The 17,420-nt window shown below is 46.5% G+C and overlaps 2 long non-coding RNA genes across 3 annotated transcripts; one reads left to right on the plus strand and one right to left on the minus strand.

Annotated features, from left to right (window-relative positions):
• Positions 1-27: 27 nt before the first annotated feature.
• LOC144584692 (uncharacterized) lies at positions 28-8,983 on the plus strand. Of its 2 annotated transcripts, none has more exons than XR_013539107.1 (4): positions 28-1,404; positions 1,585-4,574; positions 5,437-5,596; positions 7,938-8,983. It is a non-coding gene; the product is annotated as an uncharacterized LOC144584692 (long non-coding RNA). The 2 variants fall into 2 exon arrangements; XR_013539108.1 differs by having other exon boundaries at positions 1,155-1,404; positions 3,151-4,574.
• LOC144584693 (uncharacterized) lies at positions 6,906-16,586 on the minus strand. Its single transcript, XR_013539109.1, has 6 exons — positions 16,459-16,586; positions 15,400-15,503; positions 14,975-15,128; positions 12,211-12,314; positions 9,011-11,939; positions 6,906-7,691 (listed from the first exon to the last, which is right to left on the minus strand). It is a non-coding gene; the product is annotated as an uncharacterized LOC144584693 (long non-coding RNA).
• Positions 16,587-17,420: the final 834 nt, after the last annotated feature.

The raw sequence follows: 17,420 nt of genomic DNA on the forward strand, positions 1-17,420 counted from the left end.
ATAAAACCTCCACGATGCATTATGGGACCCTTTTACGCAGATCACGCATTTAAACCCTTCAAAACTCTACTCTTGCAGCTCACGTTCAGTTCAACAAAATACAACTTCCTTTCTTTTTCTTACGCTTTCACTTTTAGCCCTTTTACACTCTTTTTCCCATAACGACTCTCCCCTACCATTCTTCTCTTTACATAAAGCTTTCAATCCTTTCTACAAACCCTCCTCCGTGCGTTCCACAAATGTGCTCGCCAAAACCACATTTCAAACGATTAAACCACACGAACAAAGACAAACCGAATTTATTCACATCTCTCTCAACTCCAAAAATACACCTTGCGCTACTTTAACCCGAACCCTACTTTAAACGCTCGTTTCTCTCCACGCTCCCACAATGCATTGCACACCCCTTACGCCGATTTTTTTAAACATTGCTCTTCACATACAGACTCCGGACCGCGCTTGGGATGGCGCTAATTAATACAAAAGGAACCAGAACTGTAAACCCTAAAGAACACAAACCCACATGCTATTTATACCAATCGCTGTGACCTCAAAGAATGCACCTTACAGAGCTTTAAATACCTCACTTCCAAATCACCGTCCCGTAATTCAGTGACAACTTCTTAGATTTTTTTAAACATTTCTTTTCAAATAAGAATTCGAACGCACAATTACGAGGGCACAAATAAGTAAACCCTAACCAACAAAAACCCACATGCAATTTACTCAAATCAAAGCCACCTACAAGATTTCAGTTTTCAGTCATTTAAATACCGCACCTCCGCAATGCCCTTTAACGATGCAACACGGACCCCTTTTCCTTTCAAAACCTTTCAAATTTTCAAAAACCTTTCCCAGGAGAGGTAAAACACTCAAACGCTCCCCCTTCACTTGATTCGTACAAAGAGGTGCACCTCCCCAACGGAACCCTAGACACTCTTAACCTCTTCTCTCTTTTGCTTCACCAACGAAAGAAACAAAAACCACCTCTGGCACGGCACAGTCCCTTCATTAGTACCTCGAACGCTTCCCCGCGTAGAACTCAACCCCCCCAGCCCCCGCACGAGAACGACCCCGACTTCCTTTCGCATGGGAACCTGAAGTCGAAACACCCCTCAAGCGGCATTTCCCTCACTTTCCGCAGCACCGCCTCCTCCCGGGTTTTTTTAAAGCCCATTGGTTGAATTCAATCCACTGCCCGATACGCCCCCCAATTAACTGGGCCGTCTCGTGACGTAGAGCCCCTCACCTCGCGCGTTTCGTATATAAACTAAACGGGAGGGGTGGGGTTTGCTGGCTGGCCGCTGTGTCGTCAACCTGAGGAGACCGGCGGCGGCGGTGGCGGCGGCTGCTGCTCTTCCTGCTTCTTCTTCGCTTGCTCCACAAGTTCGTTTCGGATTCCAGGTAGCCAAGCCTGACCAAGAAGGCCTTTTTCTTCAGATCAACGTTCAAAGTTTGTTGGGGGGGGTGATAAATTGGGTGTTCAGCGGGGCGGGGGGGGTGTTTCCATCTGAGGAGCCCCTAGAAAAGGTTTGATCCACCTTGGCAGCACAAAGTCAAGTCGTTTATTACCTTCCTTTTTAGTTGCCTGCGGTTGTTTGGAAATCTAGGCTCTCTCTGATAAAACTTATAGTCGGGGACCTGTGTTACTCTACTGCAATCCCCCCCCCCCGAGGGTCTCATCTACTGTCTGCCAGCCCGACCCCATCAAATAGCCAAACAACCTCTTTTTAATGGATCTTGTGCTGTCCAGAGGTTTCGGCTCAGTAATTTCAAGGACTTAATGGTTTCCTCTGTGTTGCACAGACTATTAAGCTGCAGCTTCATTTTAAATATTTCCTCTTCCATGATGACAGGCTGCTAGAATGACTCGACCGCAAAATTCAATGAACGTGCAACAAAATGAATATGTATTTCTCAATAAAAATAGTGCTGCCTAAAAATACTGTCCTCCTATTTTGGCTTCTCGGATGAAACATCAGGCACTGGTCAATCTTAGTTTTCTTCAACTGGGGTGTCCAAATCTACTAAATAAATTGGGAACTTGGAATTTCTAATTTGACCATTCTAAGTGTGCGTTAAAAAAAAAAACCACCAGACAAAACAACGACTTATGCAACGTTGGCTTTATTTCAGGGAATCGAATGTTGCCTAAGGAATGTTCCTTCCCCCAAAAACCTCTTTCAGGGGGTGTGACAAAAACAAAACAAAACAAGAAAAAGAAGACATTCCCAAACAGGAAAATAAAGCAGTGGGTTTGTCTGTTCTAGGCATGTAATTAGTAAACAAAAACTGGCAGCCACCCCTGCCTGTGTGTTCTGGATGGAAAAATTCTATGCAAGAAACATAACGCCTAGGTTTCAAAGTGAATGATACCAATTTTCATCCAACAGCAGAATGTTTAATTCAATGCTCTTGTTTAATTCAATGTTACTCCTCTCGGTGGGTATTGAACCCAGGCTTGCTGATTTATTAACGTGCTCTCTCTACTACAGCAAACGGGGTATTTTTGTTAACAATAATCATGATAGGAATAACGATGTTATGCAATTTTTGGAATTAATGACTGATTTTAACTTTTAAATATTGTCTTTTAATGCTGTGAGTCCCCTTGGGTCCTGTTTTTAGCAGGAAGACAGGGTTGAAAAACTTTAAATGAATAAAATCTACACCGTGGTCTAAGTTGCAGGGCTATTTGTCAGGTTCTCTAGATGAAGCGGATTTGTAGGAAGCGATCCGGTGAAACTAAATATTTTACTTTGCCTTAACGGGAGCATCGGAGACACGAGGAGGAGGCACTTGCAGCTTCGTGGAACCACTGAAACTTCTTCTATGAACGTGTGGACGAGGAGCTTCCGTTTTCTCTATTAGTATTAGTGTTCTTATGCTTTATTTTCTTGTTCCCTGCCAAAAGAGAAAGAAACAAAATGCAAAGGAATGCTTTTCATCTTAATGTGCTTCTTAACGTTACTACGGCAAGCTTAGTTTTTTCTTTATAGGATGACAAGACGAAGGAAATCCCTTCGTGGACTTTTCTTCAAGGATGCTTTGGTGTCTCTTCCTATATAGAGGAAGGTGTAGGCCTTCTATAGCTGTCTTTTCGGCAGGGGAGTTGGTGCACCAGATTTAATTCTGTATTTTTCTTTATAGGATGATGGGGTGAAGGAAATCCCTTCATAGACTTTCCTTCAGAGGCTAACCAAAACAGACAGGATACACTCTGCAAGCACTCAGGGATCTTCACTTGGAGACAATTGCTCATACATGAGAGTGGTCGTAAGACCAGATAGGCGAGATATAAAATAAATAAATACACCCCTGCCTCTAGCCTTGGATCAGCGTTGCTTCTGAAGGACCCCGGGAGTCTGGCCTTCCGTGGCGGTGGGAGTTAAGCATATATGGGCAGTGTATCATAAGGAGCCACTGTAGGCTCAAGAAGTACCCATTATTGTAGCTTAGTAATCAATCTAGATTGACTAACACAGTGGTTCTTAACCTTTGTTACTCAGGTGTTTTTCAACTGCAACTCCCAGAAACCTCAGCCAGTAGACCTGATGGTGAAGGCTTCTGGGACTTGCGGTCCAAAAACATCCGAGTAACAAAGGTTAAGAACCAAGAGCACAATGCTTAATTTAATGCTCTGTGATGTTTCTCAACGAGGATTTCAGCCCGGACTTCCTGATTTCTTAACGTACTCTCTCCACTACACAAAACTGGATGTTTTCGTTAGGAATAATCATGATAGGAATAACGATGTTATACAAATTTTTGGGTTGATTGCTGATTTTAACTTATAAATATTGTCTTTTAATGCTGTGAGTCACCTTGGGTCCTGTTTTCAGCAGGAACACAGGGTAGAAAAACTTCAAATGAATAAAATCTACACGGTCGTCTTAGAACTCATAAGTTGGAGGGCTGTTCTCTAGACGAAGCGGATTTGTAAGAAGCGATCCGGTGATACTAAATAGTTTACTTTCCCTTAGTAGGAGCGTCGGAGACGTCGAGAGGAGGTGCTTGCGCCTTCGTAGAGCGGCCGAAACGTCTTCTATAAATGTGTGGAATAGGAGCTTCCGTTTTCTCTATTAGTATCGATAAAGGAACGTGTGCTGTGGTGGTTTCTTTTTCTTAATACCTGCCAGAAGAGAAAGAAACAAAATGTAAACTAATGCTTTGGATGTTAATGTGCTTCTTAACGTTAATGTGCCAGGATTAGTTTCTTCTTTGTACGATGACGGGACGAAGGAAATCCCTTCGTGGGCTTTCCTTCAAGGATGCTTTCGTGTCTCTTCCTATATAGAGGAACGTGTAAGCAACCTATAGCTGTCTTTTTAGGATGGGGATTCTGTACAGGACATTTGATTCTGTATTTTTCTTTATAGGATGACGGGGAAAAGAAAATCCCTTCAGGGGTTATTTTGGCTATCTTCCTATGGAGATCCATAAACAGACGGGATCCGCTCTGCAACCGCTCAGGGATCTTCACATGGAGGTAATTGCTCATCGTACATCCCACGCCTCTGGCCTTGCGTCGGCGTTGCTTCTGAAGGAGACCAGCAGTCTAGCCTTCTGTGCAGGTGGAGTGGGGGGTGGGAGTTAAGCCCATAGGGGTAGTTTATCATAAGGAGTGATTGTGGGCTCAAGAAGTACCCTTTATTGTAGCTTAATAATCAATCCAGATTGGGTAACGGGCTCCAACTGGTCGCGTCGATAGAAAGTGTCAAGATACTTCCGCAGGACTAAAACGTGGTGGCCGGATTGCGGACTGTGGTTCCTGATAGGGATCGCCTCGCCCTCGTGTTATGGCAGCTCCGCAGGCTGCCGATCGGTTTCTGGGCTCAATTTAAACAGCTGGTTTTGACCTATAAAGCCCTTTCTCTTCAGGCAACTCTTCCCGGAGTGTCTGCCTACCTAAGTGTGGTTTTTAGGTGGATTTTCATGCATTATACCTATGACTGGATGTTTACTACTACTGGTGTTTTGCTTTATTCAGAGTGATTTTACTTTGTTCATTTATAATATTCACATACTGCTTTTACCTTTAATATAATATTTTGTTGATGGAAGGTGCCTCTCTGTATTCATTGGTCCTAACTTTAAATATGGCCTTTTAATGATGTAAACCGCTGTTGGATAGTCCTTGTTTCTGCTTTTAACTATTGTCTTTCAACAATGTAAGTGGCCTCTTTAAGGAGAAAGGCGGGCTAAAAGTATTTTAGATAAAATGAATAAATAAATAATAGTGTCTTGGAAACCTGAATTTCAGGATATTTTTTCCCACCTCTGCCCCTGGCTGTCAACTTTGTGTGACATCCTCTCGGTAAATGAACGTGACCTTACTCTGTTGGCGTTGCCCTGCATCGCAACCCGTTGCTGTCCAATTAGCGCTAGTTTGTTACAGTCGTTCAAATATTATTTTTTTTCTAACTTTGATTGAAGGAAAATGGAGAAAACTGCAGCTCCATATGGAACCTCCATCCTTATGAGAGCCTCGTGGTGGACTGGTTAAAATGCTGTACTGCAGCCAAAACTGCTCACGACCTGGGGTTCGATCCCAGGTGGCCGGCTCAAGGTTGGCTCAGACTTCTATCCTTCTGAGGTTGGTAGAATGAGTACCCAGCTTGCTGGGTGGGGGCAATGTGTAGCCTGCATAATTAACTTATAAATCACCCTGAGAGTGCTTGAAGCACTATGGGGCGGTATAGAAGCAGCACACTTTCCTTTTCTTTTTTTCTTTTCTTTTCTTTTCTTTTTTCTTTCTTTCTTTTCTTTCTTTCTTTCTTTTCTTTTTTTGCTTTCTATTTTTCGCTTACTGTGCCTGGGTCTTTTTTAACAGCTTGGTACTCTTGATCCTCTTATGGAAAAACTGGTCCTCCCCGCCTCACCTCCAGCCATGGGAATTTCGGTGGGGAAAGCCTGAAGAATAGGGCTCCCCCTCCTTGGAAGTCATCCGGGAGTCCCCCAACAAATGCCTAAAGGGGAAACTTGTGATCTTAAAAGCAGCACAGGTTCTTGACTACTGAAATGGACCTCAGTCCACAAGAACTAACTCTACCCTTTACAAGGACACAAAATCTTTGGTTTTGGCTGTGAAAAAACAAACCCGGTAACCTGACATGATGCTTTGCGAGCATCTTGCTCCTGGTACGCTGCATCTCTTCCCTGAAAGGAGAAGTGTTCTCCGTGCTGTCCTTGTCCAAGCAGGTGGAGACCTGTCTCTTCAGGCAGGCTTTTCCTCAATGAATGGTGTTCAGCGGGGTGGGGGGGTTATTTCCATCTGACGAGCCCCTAAAAAAGTTTGAGCCACTTTGGCAGCCTTTTCTACACAAAGTCAAGTCGTTTATTACCTCTTTTTTTAGCCGCCTCCGGTAGGTTGGAAATCTTGACTCTCTCTGATAAAACCTCTCGTGGGGGACCTGTGTTACTCTACTGCAATCCAGTGGTTGCTCAGGAGGGTCTAATCTACTGTCTCCCCACCCGACCCCTATCAAATAGCCAAACACCCCCCTTATTAATGTATCTTGTGCTCTGCAGAGTTTTCGGCTCAGTAATTTGCAGGGGTTAATGTTTTCCTCTTCTTGCCTATGTGTTGCTGAGAGTGTTAAGCAGCGTCTTCGCTTCAAAGATTTCCTCTTGAATGATGACAGGCTGCTAAAATGACTCAACTGCAAAATGAAATGAACATATTGTACAACAAACTGAATATGCATTGGTGAATGAAAATACTGTAGTGCCGCCTAAAAATACTGTCCTCCTATTTTGGCTTCTCGGATGAAACATCAGTCACTGGTCAATCTTAGTTTTCTTCAACTTGGGTTTCCAAATCTACTAAATAAATCAGGAACTTGGAATTTCTAATTTGACCATTCTAAGTGTGCATTAAAAAAAACACCAGACAAAACAACGACTTATGCAACGTTGGCTTTATTTCAGGGAATCGAATGTTGCCTAAGGTATGTTCTTTCCCCCCAAAACCTCTTTCAGTGGGTGTGGCAAAAACAAACAAAAAAATAGAAGACATTCCCAAACAGGAAAATAAAGCAGTGGGTTTGTCTGTTCTAGGCATGTAATTAATAAACAAAAACTGGCAGCCACCCCTGCCTGTGTGTTCTGGGTGGAAAAATTGTATGCAAGAAACAACGCCTAGGTTTCAAAGTGAATGATACCAATTTTCATCCAACAGCAGAATGTTAATTCAATGCTCTTGTTTAATTCAATGTTACTCCTCTCGGTGGGTATTTGAACCCAGGCTTGCTGATTTATTAACGCGCTCTCTCTACTACAGCAAACTGGGTATTTTTGTTAGCAATAATCATGATAGGAATAACGATGTTCTACAAATTTTTGGGTTAATGACTGATTTTAACTTTTAAATATTGTCTTTTAATGCTGTGAGTCGCCTTGGGTCCTGTTTTTAGCAGGAAGACAGGGTAGAAAAACGTCAAATGAATAAAATCTTCATCGTCGTCTAAGTTGGAGGGCTATTTGTCAGGTTCTATGGATGAAGCAGATTTGTAGGAAGCGATCCGGTGAGACTAAATATTTTACTTTGTCTTAACGGGAGCATCGGAGACATGAGGAGGAAGTGCTTGCAGCTTCGTGGAGCCACTGAAAGTTCTTCTATGAACGTGTGGACGAGGAGCTTCCGTTTTCTCTATTATTATTAGTGTTCTTATGCTTTATTTTCTTGTTCCCTGCCAAAAGAGAAAGAAACAAAATGCAAAGGAATGCTTTTCATGTTAATGTGCTTCTTAACGTTAATATGGCAAGCTTAGTTTTTTCTTTATTGGATGACAGGATGAAGGCAATCCCTTTGTGGGCTTTTCTTCAAGGATGCTTTGGTGTCTCTTCCTATATAGAGGAAGGTGTAAGCGTTCTATAGCTGTCTTTTCGGCAGGGGAGTTGGTGCACGAGATTTAATTCTGTATTTTTCTTTATAGGATGACGGGATGAAGGAAATCCCTTCATAGACTTTCCTTCAGAGGCTATCCAAAACAGACAGGATACACTCTGCAAGTACTCACTCATCTTCACTTGGAGACAGTTGCTCATCATACATGAGATTGGTCGTAAGACCAGATAGGCGGGATATAAAATAAATAAATACACCCCTACCTCTAGCCTTGGATCAGCGTTGATTCTGAAAGAGCCCAGGAGTCTGGCCTTCCGTGGGGGTGGGGTGCGGGTTAATCATATACGGGCAGTGTATCATAAGGAGCCACTGTAGGCTCAAGAAGTACCCATTATTGTAGCTTAGTAATCAATCTAGATTGGCTAACACAGTGTTTCTTAACCTTTGTTACTCAGGTGTTTTTGAACTGCAACTCCCAGAAACCTCAGCCACCAGAGCTGATGGTGAAGGCTTCTGGGAGTTGCAGTCCAAAAACATCCGAGTAACAAAGGTTAAGAACCAGTGGGCTAACAGGCTCCATGTGGTCCCGTCGATGGAAAGTGTCACGACGCTTCCGCAGGACTCAAACGTGGCGGCCGGATTGCGGACTATGGGTCGTCATACTGATCGCGCCGCCCCTGTATTACGGCAGCTCCGCAGGCTGCCGATTGTTTCGGGGCTCAATTTAAACAGCTGGTTTTGACCTATAAAGCCCTTTCTCTTCAGGCAACTCTTCCCGGAGTGTCTGCCTACCTAAGTGTGGTTTTTAGGTGGATTTTCATGCATTATACCTATGACTAGATGTTTACTACTACTGGTGTTTTGCTTTATTCAGAGTGATTTTACTTTGTTCATTTATAATATTCACATACTGCTTTTACCTTTAATATAATATTTTGTTGATGGAAGGTGCCTCTCTGTATTCATTCGTCCTAAATTCAAATATGGCCTTTTAATGATGTAAACCGCTGTTGGATAGTCCTTGTTTCTGCTTTAACTATTGTCTTTTAACAATGTAAGTGGCCTCTTTAAGGAGAAGGGGGGGCTAAAAGTATTTTAGATAAAATGAATAAATAAATAATAGTGTCTTGGAAACCTGAGTTTCAGGATATTTTTTCCCACCTCTGCCGCTGGCTGTCAACTTTGTGCGACATCCTCTCGGTAAATGAACGTGACCTTACTCTATTGGCGTTACCCTGCATCACCACCCGTTGCTGCCTATTTAGCGCTAGTTTGTCACAGACGTTCAAATATTTTTTTTTCTAACTTTGATTGAAGGAAAATGGAGAAAACTGCAGTTCCATATGGAACCTCCATCCTTATGAGAGCCACGTGGCGCACTGGTTGGAGCAAATGAACTATGAAGCTCTGCGATCTCATGGACACAACGACACCTGCTTAAGAGGGGAAAAATACAGTTATTCCAAATGACAAGTACAAGCGCCTGTAAAAAGGGGGAGAAAACCAGGGGGCAGCGGGTGGAATTAAAAGCAGTAGAAATGAGCCACAACCCAAGGTGCCCTTGATGCTGGGAAGAAAAAGACGGCTCCCTCGCCTCTCCAGGGTGAAATAATAAAATCGCAACACAAACAAAAAGCCCAGAGTGGCCTTGGCTGCCAGATGGGCATTATATAAATCAAATAAATATATAATTAAATAAGTAATTAAATTAAAATATATAAAAGAAGGAAGCATGAAGAACTTCAAGTCATTTAATGTGAGGGCGACAACTACCAGGATGAGTCCTGCCCTGCATTTCCCATGGGGTTTGGAGGCAGAAAGAGGGAGGGAGGGAGGGAGGGAGGGAGGGAGGGAGGGAGGGAGGGAGGGAGGGAGCGAAATCCACCCAGACCCCCTTTAATCCTTTCCTTCAGGGCCAGTCTCATGGGGAGGAGACCAACCGTAACTCTGCACATGCCCAGAGACTTGGTGGCTTTTCGATCAGATTCATCTCCTGAAGGACTACAAAGCCCATCATGGGGTGGGGGGGGAGAAGGGTCCCAGCAGTCACCCCACGCTCCCCCAGCCGCCGTCCCCGGTCGGAGCGGGGCAGCGTCCAGCGCAGGCCGGGTCTGCCACCGGCCTTGCAGCCGGAACAGCCTCTGGGTGCCGCAGGGGCAGGCCGGACAAATAATGGGGAGACACGGTGGGGAAGGAAAAGCGTGACGCACCGGCCTTTAGCGTCCCAGCGTCGCCATGGCAACGGGACAGGAAGGGGCGGGCCCGGAGGACCTGCTCTCTGAGTGCAAAGGGCTAGAAGGTCCCCATGGCGACTTGCAGGAAGAGGCGGGCCCTGAGGACCTGCCCTCTGATTTCCATTGGCTGGGAGCGGCTCCATGGCGACGCAACAGGAAGAGGCGGGCCCGGAGGACCTGCCCTCTGATTTCCATTGGCTGGGAGCGGCTCCATGGCGACGCGACAGGAAGAGGCGGGACCAGAGGACCTGCCCTGTGAGTTCTGAAGGCTAGAACGTCAGCATGAAAGGCCCTCTGAGTCCAAGCGGGCTAGACGGTGCCTCTACTCCCTTGGCCGGCCACTTCTCGGCTCCCTCTGCTGGCAGCCTCATGCCGGAGGACCCTAGCCATTTCAACCCCCCCCCCCCCAGGCTTCCCGGCTGGGGGAATTAAAAGCGCCGCTCCTAAACGGCTCCTGCTCCATGGGGGGGGGGCATATCCTGAGAGGGACCTAGGAGGAGGAGGAGGAGGAGGAGGAGGTGGAGGTGGAGGAAGAAAAGGAAGGGCGCCTCGCTCTCCCAGGGACTGGGGAGGAGGAAACCTCCTCGTGTCTTTTTTTCCTGGTTCGTCTCCCAACGTTCAAGAGGGCGACTGCAATTCAATGAACTTTCGGTGCTTGTCTATTTCACCTGCTTTTTATTAGTAACCCCCCTCCCCTTTTCTCCTTTATCAGCCACTTGTAAAGGTGGTTTTAGATATCTGTAATTTCTCATTTGAACTAAGCGTCCTTTCTTTAAATTAAAATATTTGTGTGCCTTAATAAGATTACTGCATGAAACGGTAATAAATAAATATAGTTATAAATGATTATTATTGTTGCAGTTATTGTTATTGTTCTTCTTCTTCTTCTTATTGCTTTTTGCCCTACTGTCCACGCTGTAACAGGTGGCAATTTATTTCTTTATTTCTTTATTCTATTTATACCCCGCCTATCTGGTCATTTCGACCACTCTAGGCGGCTGTTTAATTGGTACGCTGTTTAATCGGAAAGCTACCAGATGTCTGCGCCTGGATCTTCTTTACCGTTGTCCACGCCCCGTAGCTGTGGGTCTTTATGATGGCAATTTTAATTGTATTTTAATCGTATTTGAATTGTATTTTAATCATTTTATATTTTATTGTATTGAATTTTAATTGTTGTAAGCCGCCCAGAGACCTTTGGGTAGAGTGGGAGGCATATAAATTAAATAAATTAATTAATAAATAAATAAAATAAGAGAAGAAACTCATGGTCCCAAAGCCGTTTCCTGAAGTCTAAAAAGTAACACTCGCGCTCACACAAAAGAGAATGCAGGTGGGGGGGGGAAATGAGAATTTTCAGGTTTTATTGGCAACCCTTTTGCATATTCACCATTACCCATTACCCATGCAAGTTCAGATGCAAAACCGGCCGGCGATGAACGTACTTTAAAGAAGACACTTTACTAGGATATTAAGAAACAGATGATTCCAATCCCCCTCCCCACCCTGCCTTGGTGGGCCCTTTCACTGTATTTTTTTGAGATTTAGAGAAGGGAGTGGGATCCTATAGTGCCACGACCGAGAGCGTAAGGGGGTCTGCGTCTCTTACAGATGGGCTGAGACTCATGGGAAGAATGCAGGGAAACGTGGGTGCGTTTGTTTTAAAGAACCCTAATAATGGATGACAGACTCCTCTGAAGCACTGCCGCCTGAGCTCTTCGAATAAATACAGCAAAGGCAGAAAGCTGTCTGCTGGCAGCCTGAACAGGGAAAAAGAAAAGGCCTCCTCTGCCTGCCAGATCACGGCGGGACTCGAACCCGAGCTGGGAGGGAGACTGGAGACAGCTCGCCATGTCCTGCAGGCGTAAAGGGCCGAGAGACATACGCACCTGTACACACATCTGCCTTAATCCTTTTTTGTTTTGGACCGGCCATCCTAACGGCAAGTTTGAAAACTGCAACTCTGTGCATGCCCAGGGGCGTTAAAATTACCCAGAGCGGTTTTTGAAATCGTTATTTCACACCTTTCTTCTCTGTTAACAACTACAAGGGCCGTCACGGGGCAGAGGGGCTCGTGACAGACCCACATGGTATGCCTACCATCCCGCCGGCCCCCTGCACACTTACCCGCTGACCTTTCTGGATCCGGTCGTTCCTCGAGGTTGCAGGGTGGCGCAAACGAACGATGAAGCTCTGCATCCGCGTGAACGAGCTCACTGAAAGAACGACACCTGGTTCGGAAGGGAAAATCCAGTTATTCCAAATGACAAGTACAAGCGGCTGTGAAAAGGGGGAGAAAAGCGGGACCGGGGGGTGGAATTAAAAGCAGTAGAAATCAGCCACAAACCCAGGTCCCCTTGATGGTGGGAAGAAAAAGACAGCTCCCTCTCCTCTCCAGGGTGGAATAATAAAATCACAACGCAAATAAACTGGCCAGAGAGGCCTTCGCTGACAGATGGGCGCCATATAAATCACATAAATCAATAAGGAAATAAATAAATAAATCACACACACACACACACAAGAACACATAAATACAGACATGCATGCACGCATACTTACATACATACATAAAAAATAAATCAAAGAAACAACCATGAAGAACTTCAAATAATTTAATGCAGTGAAAAGTGAGGGAGACGACTGCAAGGCCGCAACGCAATCGCAACGCAAACAAACGGGCCAGAGAGGCCTTGGCTGCCAGATGGGTGCTATATAAATTGCAGAACAAATAAATAAACAAACAAACCAACAAACCAACACATGCATCAATACATACATGCGTGCATACTTACATACATAAAAAATAAATAAAAGAAACAACCATGAAACACTTCAAATATTTTAATGCAGTGAAAAGTGAGGGAGACGACTACAAGGCCGAGTCCCGCCCTGAATTTCCTATGGGGTTTGGAGGCAGAGGGAGGGAGCGAAATCCACCCGGACCCCCTTTAATCCTTTCCTTAAGGGCCAGCCTCATGGGGAGGAGACCAACTGTAACTCTGCACATGCCCCAAAACTTGAAAAATCCCGAAGACCGCCTTTCCCACCTTGGATCAGATTCATCTCCCGAAGGACTACAAAGCCCATCATGGGGTGGGGGAGAAGGGTCCCAGCAGTCACCCCACCCTCCCCCACGGGCCTCCTTACCCAGCCGCCGTCCCCGGTCGGAGCGGGGCAGCGTCCAGCGCAGGCCGGGTCTGCCACCGGCCTTGCAGCCGGAACAGCCTCTGGGTGCCGCAGGGGCAGGCCGGACAAATAATGGGGAGACACGGTGGGGAAGGAAAAGCGCGACGCACCGGCCTTTAGCGTCCCAGCGTCGCCATGGCAACGGGACAGGAAGGGGCGGGCCTGGAGCACCTGCTCTCTGAGTGCAAAGGGCTAGAAGGTCCCCATGGCGACGCAACAGGAAGAGGCGGGCCCGGAGGTCCTGCCCTCTGATTTCAGAAGGCTAGAATGGCTCCAGGGCAACTTCCAGGAAGAGGCGGGCCCAGAGGACCTGCCCTGTGAGTTCTGAAGGCTAGAACGTCAGCATGAAAGGCCCTCTGAGTCCAAGCGGGCTAGACGGTGCCTCTACTCCCTTGGCCGGCCACTTCTCGGCTCCCTCTGCTGGCAGCCTCATGCCGGAGGACCCTAGCCATTTCAAACCCCCCCCCCCCCCAGGCTTCCCGGCTGGGGGAATTAAAAGCGCGGCTCCTAAAAGGCTCCTGCTCCATGGGGGGGGCATATCCTGAGAGGCACCGAGGAGGAGGAGGAGGAGGTGGGGGTGGAGGAAGAAAAGGAAGGGCGCCTCGCTCTCCCAGGGACTGGGGAGGAGGAAACCTCCTCGTGTCTTTTTTTCCTGGTTCGTCTCCCAACGTTCAAGAGGGCGACTGCAATTCAATGAACTTTCGGTGCTTGTCTATTTCACCTGCTTTTTATTAGTAACCCCCCTCCCCTTTTCTCCTTTATCAGCCACTTGTAAAGGTGGTTTTAGATATCTGTAATTTCTCATTTGAACTAAGTGTCCTTTCTTTAAATTAAAATATTTGTGTGCCTTAATAAGATTACTGCATGAAATGGTAATAAATAAATATAGTTATAAATGATTAATATTGTTGCAGTTATTGTTCTTGTTCTTCTTATTATTATTATTGCTTTTTCCCCTACTGTCCACACTGTAACAGGTGGCAATTTATTTCTTTATTTCTTTATTCTATTTATACCCCGCCTATCTGGTCATTTCGACCACTCTAGGCGGCTGTTTAATTGGTATGCTGTTTAATTGGAAAGCTACCAGATGTCTGCGCCTGGATCTTCTTTACCGTTGTCCACGTCCCGTAGCTGTGGGTCTTTATGATGGCAATTTTAATTGTATTTTAATCGTATTTTAATTGTATTTTAATCATTTTATATTTTATTGTATTGAATTTTAATTGTTGTAAGCCGCCCAGAGACCTCTGGGTAGAGTGATTCCAATGCCCCTCCCCACCCTGCCTTGGTGGGCCCTTTCATTGTATTTTTTTGAGATTTAGAGAAGGGGGTGGGATCCTATAGTGCCACGACCGAGAGCGTAAGGGGGTCTCCGTCTCTTACAGATGGGCTGAGACTCATGGGAAGAATGCAGGGAAACGTGGGTGCGTTTGTTTTAAAGAACCCTAATAACGGATGACAAACTCCTCTGAAGCACTGCCGCCTATGCTCTTCGAATAAATACAACAAAGGCAGAAAGCTGTCTGCTGGCAGCCTGAACAGGGAAAAAGAAAAGGCCTCCTCTGCCTGCCAGATCACGGCGTAGGGCGAGAGGGTCCTCCAACCTTCCTTCGGCCCTGCTCTCCCCCCCCCCGTACACGCTGGAGGAGACAAGAATAATAAAAGCCAGAAGAGGAGTAACAATAAAATAATAACTTACATGAAACACAAAGAAGACGGTCACGGCACTCAGCCCCGAACTGCACTTTCTCTCGTCCTTGGCGGGAAAGAAGGGGAGATGGAAGTCCTCAGGAATCTCCACCTCGGGACTCGAACCCGAGCTGGGAGGGAGACTGGAGACAGCTCGCCATGTCCTGCAGGGGTAAAGGGACGAGAGACATACGCACCTGTACACACATCTGCCTTAATCCTTTTTTGTTTTGAACTGGCCATCCTAACGGCAAGTTTAAAAACTGCAACTCTGTGCATGCCCAGGGCCGTTAAAATTACCCAGAGCGGTTTTTTAAATCGTTATTTCACACCTTTCTTCTCTGTTAACAACTACAAGGGCCGTCACGGGGCAGAGGGGCTCGTGACAGACCCCCATGGTATGCCTACCATCCCGCCGGCCCCCTGCACACTTACCCGCTGACCTTTCTGGATCCGGTCGTTCCTCGAGGTTGCAGGGTGGCGCAAACGAACGATGAAGCTCTGCATTCGCGTGAACGAGCTCACTGAAAGAACGACACCTGGTTCGGAAGGGAAAATCCAGTTATTCCAAATGACAAGTACAAGCGGCTGTGAAAAGGGGGAGAAAAGCGGGACCAGGGGGTGGAATTAAAAGCAGTAGAAAGGAGCGAAAACCCCAGGTCCCCTTGATGTTGGGGAGAAAAAGACAGCTCCCTCTCCTCTCCAGGGTGGAATAATAAAATCACAACGCAAATAAACTGGCCAGAGAGGCCTTCGCTGACAGATGGGCGCCATATAAATCACATAAATCAATAAGGAAATAAATAAATAAATAACACACACACACACACAAGCACACATAAACACAGACATGCATGCACGCATACTTACATGCATACATAAAAAATAAATAAACGAAACAACCATGAAGAACTTCAAATAATTTAATGCAGTGAAAAGTGAGGGAGACGACTGCAAGGCCGCAACGCAATCGCAACGCAAACAAACGGGCCAGAGAGGCCTTGGCTGCCAGATGGGTGCTATATAAATCGCAGAACAAACAAACAAAAAAACTAACAAACAAACAAACAAACAAACAAACAAACAAACAAACAAACAAACAAGCACATGCATCAATAAATACATGCGTGCATACTTATATATATAAAAAATAAATCAAAGAAACAACCATGAAACACTTCAAATATTTTAATGCAGTGAAAAGTGAGGGAGACGACTACAAGGCCGAGTCCCGCCCTGAATTTCCTATGGGGTTTGGAGGCAGAGGGAGGGAGCGAAATCCACCCGGACCCCCTTTAATCCTTTCCTTAAGGGCCAGCCTCGTGGGGAGGAGACCAATTGTAACTCTGCCCATGCCCCAAAACTTGAAAAATCCCGAAGACCGCCTTTCCCACCTTGGATCAGATTCATCTCCCGAAGGACTACAAAGCCCATCATGGGGTGGGGGAGAAGGGTCCCAGCAGTCACCCCACCCTCCCCCGCGGGCCTCCTTACCCAGCCGCCGTCCCCGGTCGGAGCGGGGCAGCGTCCAGCGCAGGCCGGGTCTGCCACCGGCCTTGCAGCCGGAACAGCCTCTGGGTGCCGCAGGGGCAGGCCGGACAAATAATGGGGAGACACGGTGGGGAAGGAAAAGCGCGACGCACCGGCCTTTAGCGTCCCAGCGTCGCCATGGCAACGGGACAGGAAGGGGCGGGCCCGGAGGACCTGCTCTCCGAGTGCAAAGGGCTAGAAGGTCCCCATGGCGATGCAACAGGAAGAGGCAGGCCCTGAGGACCTGCCCTCTGATTTCCATTGGCTGGGAGCGGTTCCATGGCGACGCGACAGGAAGAGGCGGGACCAGAGGACCTGCCCTGTGAGTTCTGAAGGCTAGAACGTCAGCATGAAAGGCCCTCTGAGTCCAAGCGTGCTAGACGGTGCCTCTACTCCCTTGGCCAGCCACTTCTCGGCTCCCTCTGCTGGCAGCCTCATGCCGGAGGACCCTAGCCATTTCAACCCCATCCCCCCAGGCTTCCCGGCTGGGGGAATTAAAAGCGCGGCTCCTAAACGGCTCCTGCTCGATGGGGGGGGGCATATCCTGAGAGGCACCGAGGAGGAGGAGGAGGAGGAGGAGGAGGAGGAGGAGGTGGAGGAAGAAAAGGAAGGGCGCCTCGCTCTCCCAGGGACTGGGGAGGAGGAAACCTCCTCGTGTCTTTTTTTCCTGGTTCGTCTCCCAACGTTCAAGAGGACGACTGCAATTCAATGAACTTTCGGTGCTTGTCTATTTCACCTGCTTTTTATTAGTAACCCCCCTCCCCTTTTCTCCTTTATCTGCCACTTGTAAAGGTGGTTTTAGATATCTGTAATTTCTCATTTGAACTAAGCGTCCTTTCTTTAAATTAAAATATTTGTGTGCCTTAATAAGATTACTGCATGAAACGGTAATAAATAAATATAGTTATAAATGATTAATATTGTTG

Source organism: Pogona vitticeps, chromosome 13, assembly GCF_051106095.1.
Source record: "Pogona vitticeps strain Pit_001003342236 chromosome 13, PviZW2.1, whole genome shotgun sequence".
Classification (NCBI taxonomy): Eukaryota; Metazoa; Chordata; class Lepidosauria; order Squamata; family Agamidae; genus Pogona; species Pogona vitticeps.